Source organism: Melozone crissalis, unplaced genomic scaffold, assembly GCF_028551555.1.
Source record: "Melozone crissalis strain CALT ecotype California unplaced genomic scaffold, PUWL_Pcris_2 ptg000192l_1, whole genome shotgun sequence".
Classification (NCBI taxonomy): domain Eukaryota; kingdom Metazoa; phylum Chordata; class Aves; order Passeriformes; family Passerellidae; genus Melozone; species Melozone crissalis.
This window is the reverse complement of record NW_026535957.1, coordinates 1749614-1754221: the sequence shown is the minus strand read 5'-3', so window position 1 is coordinate 1754221 and position 4608 is coordinate 1749614.

Here is a 4608-nt window from a genome sequence, read left to right as displayed (position 1 = left end):
CTGCAGGCAGTGCCCCAGCCCTGCTGGGCTGTGCGCAGGAGCTGCTCCTGGCCAGAGCTGTCTCTCTGCAGCGCTGCCCTTGCCAGGAGCTGCCTCTGTGCCATGAACCTCTGTGCAGGTTTTTCAAAGGACTTTGCATTTTGCTGTTGCCTGGCAGTCTCTGAGAGGTTTTGTAATCATGGCCTCCAATTATCTGCTGTAATTAGTCCCTGGAGAGGCTTTGTCAGTAACAGCACTCAGTGGGGCTCATTAATGCTTCAGGGTACTTCAGTTATTTTAAGGTACTTGGTGCTTCCCTTTTGATAGACTCTGTGAGACGTTTGTGCAATCATGGCCCCAATTATCTGCTTTAACGAGTCCCTTGAGAGCTTTGTACTGACACTCAGTGGGGCTCATTATTGGCTTTAGATACTCAAGGTTTTTAAAGGTATTTTAAGGATTTAAGGATACTTTTAGGTACTTTTAAGTATTTTCCTTTCCTCACTGAGTCTCTGAGAGGTTTTGTGCCATCCTGGCCTCCAATTCTCTCCTCCAAAGAGTCCATGAGGAGCCTGTGTTGAGGATGGACCTCAGTGGGAACCATTCATGCTTTGAGGCACCTTGGGTGTTTCCTCTGACTTTTCCCCCTGGAAAGGTTTGTGCTATCTCCTCTCAGGCCATGAGGTTCCAGTGCTCAGGTCAAAATGCACCACGGGGCTCATTAGGATCAAGCAATTCCTGACAAACCATGGCTCAGCCTTGATTTCCCTCTGCTCTATTGCAGTTCATCAGGAAGGTTTCCTTTTACGCTTTGGTTCTCCAATTTGAGATTTCTTGGTGAATGCATCAATTATTTTGGTGTGTTCAGTGTTGGCTGATTACCAGTGCACTCGCTAGAATATACTTACTCATTTGCTGCTGTGAGATAGAATTAGGAGAAAGGCAAAACAGTCTCAAAATTTTAAAAGGGTATAAAGAAAAGTTTATTAATAGCAACTAAAAGAAAGAGTAATAAGAACAAAACTTTCAGAGCACTTCTCCTCTCCCTACAACCTTTTCTTTCTTACTGACAATGTAAAGAGAAAAAACCTAGAATTTTCAGTCAGTTTACTACCTCTAGAATAGTCTTTCTTCAGTTCACTTACGGAGAGGTGTCTCTGTCTCATGCTATGGAGACTTCTCCATAAAAAACAGTTCTCTTGTGGCTCTCAATTTCCATGAATAGCAGCTGCCTGGAAAATCTATGATTGTGACATCCTTCCCAGTTATTCACAGCTTTTTACAGTTGTGTTTATGGGTCATGTCAACTTACGGGGTATTAGTTTAAAGATAAGCCATTTAAGAGCAAAGGTTCTCCTCATCTATTTCTGAAATCATCTTCATCTCTGAGAACAGAGATCTTCTCTCCCTGAGGGTACAGGGTCTCATCACTCTTTTCTTTTTCTCTGTTCAAACTTCACATGGGATCACACCTACTTCAGCATTTGCTTCCTTTAGCATGGAGGCCTTTGCTGAACAAGTCATCACCACGTAATTTTCAATGCCTTATAGGAAAAAAGGAGAGTCTGATGTATCAATTACATCCTTCTCCATAGCTTTACAAGAGGATTTCAGCCCCAAGATCAAGGCATCTCCTCATCCCTCCCATCAGGGACTCAACTTCCTCTTCACTGACCTCGGTGTCTTCATGTTGCTCCTCTAAGTGTCTGCACTTTGTCCTTTTCCCTCACTCAAGGGAGAATGGAAGCACTGAAAGAGTTCATATCTCACCTGGGGCCTGCAGATGGTTCCGTGACCCCGGCTGGGCTCAGTGCTTGAGGCCGATGGGGGTTTCTGCAGCGGCTGCGCTGGGGCTGTGTCAGGATGGGCTGCGCTGTGGGGAGGGCCAGGATCTCAGCAGCCAGGCCAGAGCACAGCAGCAGCACAGCCAGGAACCGATGGCTTCTCCTCCCCCTGCCTGGGGCTTGCGGCTGAACCCCAACGGTGGCAGAATCTTGGCCGAGCCGGCCCGGCCCGGGGCTGCTCCTGGGGCCCGGCGGATCCTGGCTGGGCCCGGGCTGGCGGTTGGGTAGGGCTCAGCAGAGCCCAGATGGTCACAACTGCAGCCATGGCCTGGCCGGGCCTTGGCCCCGCGGCCTCCCCTGCCCTGCCCGGCAGCCGATGGGGCCTGGCGGGGTCCCTGGGAAGGGGCCCGGCCCCACGGCAGGAGCCGCCCGGCCCGGCCTGGCTGAGACAGGGGCCGGGTCAGCCTTGTTGCCTCTTTGCCAGCCAGAAGGGAAAGAGACCCTCCCAGGCCTTCTCATCTTTAACACGTGTCTTCACAGAGGCGTGTACAGTTTCCTTAGTGGTTTAACAGATTGTCAATTCTCAAAGCTAATTACTGATTGGTTATTTTGTCAGACACAGAGGAAACTGCTAGCAGCTTCTCTTAGAACACCACTTCCATGGTGTGTAACCACCACAACAGCACAGAGCACAGAGCTCCTTTGTCCATATGTAGTGGTCAGGTGCTCAAGGCCTTAAAATCCTACTTTGGGAGATCTCTGAGCCCTCTCCACGGTGTTTTCAAATGAAAACATTCAGCTCATAGTCTAAGAAAATCACCAGAGGACATGGCCAGCGTGATCTATCTGTCCTGGCTACTTTTGTCTGGGAGCAATCCTTGAATATATGGAATTTGGCTGGCCAAATTCGACTTTTGTCCATGGCCCCTGGACATAAAAGCCATTTTTTTCCCATAGGAATGAAGGAACAGTGACCCAGTGTTTCCTGGGCAGATGAGAGGTGATTAGCAGAGACCAAGGCCAGCCAGAGTTGCCAGATTTTGTTCTGAAAGATACCCTTGCTTATAAGAAATTTTCATGTAAAGTACCAATTTTGGCAATGGGCATCTGAAAAGATGGAAGGTTCTTGCCCATAGCAAGGAAAGCACAGAGCCCCAGGCTCCAGGAGCTGATGAGAGGCAACCCTTGTCATTCCAACATCTGCCAGACCTGTCAGGTGGCCCCTGGGAGGCCAAGCCAGCCAGACCTGCTCCATGTTCCCTTGGTTCCATGGGGCCCCACAGTGTCCCAATGGTCCTTTGCTTCCATGGGGCCCTGAGGTGTCATAATGCCCCCTTGGTGACACAAGGCCCTGAAGGATCACAATGGTCTCCATGGTTCCATCAGGCCCCACAGAGTCATCATGGTCTCTGGGTTCCATGAAGCCCCTCTGTGTCACCATGGCCCCTTGGTTCCAAGGGCTCCAGTGGGGCCACCATGATCCCCTTGGTCCCATGGGCTCCAGTGGTGCCACAATGATCCCCTTGGTTCCATGGGCTCCAGTGGTGCCACAATGATCCCCTTGGTTCCATGAGGTCCCCACAGTGCCACAGTGATCTCCATGGGAAGGAAAGAACCCAGCCCCAGTGTTGCAGGGGCAGCCAGCAGAGGCCAAGGCCAGCCACCCTTGACAGTACTGGCAGAGTTTTCCTGGGAGCAACCCTTGGATATTCAGAATTTTAGAGGTGGAATCCCAATTTCAGACATGGACACCTATAAGAGAAGGACGGTTCTTTTCCATAGAATAGAAAGCACGGAACACTGATTTAACGGAGACATTTTGGGGATCTATGGGGGCTATTGGGGATCCTTTCTGCACCTCGTGACCCAACAGGAGCTTCTCTAATAAACATTGCCTGAAGCTCCAACTTTCCCCATGACAGGAACCCCTGTGAGTGTCTGGGACATCCCGGCTCTTTGGCAGCCTAGAGACTCCTGGGATGTCACTGTGGAGCCCCCGTGAGTGCCTGTGACAGATCGGTGCCTTGGCAGCCCAAGGTCCCCTGGGATGTCACCATCTCAGGGGAATGGCTGTGACTGCCTCTGACCACAGGGCTCTTTGCCATCCCCAGAAAGCCCTGGGAGGTCTCCATGGGGCCCCTGTCTCTGCCTGTGACATTCCAGCTCTGGAACAGCCTGGAGACTCCTGGAAAGTTCCCATGGAACCTCTCTGAGGGCCTGTGACAAATCTGATTCTTAGCAGGCAGTCATCACCAGGACCAAGTTTCTATGGTCAGTTTCCATAGCAACCATCACTAACCCCCTGTTGCTATGGTCAGTTTCCATGGCAGCTCCATGGAGACCCCATGCCAGGGGTGGTTGCCATGGACACCAGCTCAGGCCTGCAGCCAGAGCCCGTTGCCATGGCAACCATTGGCAGCCCCCCATCCCCAGGCTCATGGGATCCCAGAACCACAGAATTGGCTGAGCTGGGAGACACCCATCAGGATCCTCCAGTCCAACTGCTAGCCCTGCACAGGACACCCCAACAATGCCAGCCTGGGCCTGGCAGCGCTGTTCAAACGCTGCTGGATCTCATAGAGCCCTGGAGCTGGGACCCTTCCCTGGGGAGCCTGGGCAGGGCCCCAGCAGCCTCTGGGCAAAAACCTTTTCCTGACATCCAACCTGAGCCTGCCCCGACTCAGCTGCAGCCGTTCCCTCCACTCCTGTCCCTGGGCACCAGAGGGAAGAGGTTCCCACAGCCCCAGCCAGGGACCCGCTCCCAAGGCTGTTGCCATGGCCACCAGGGCTGGGACCAGGTGGGATGCTCGGTTTCCACAGGCCAGGGTTCAGGAATGGGATCCCT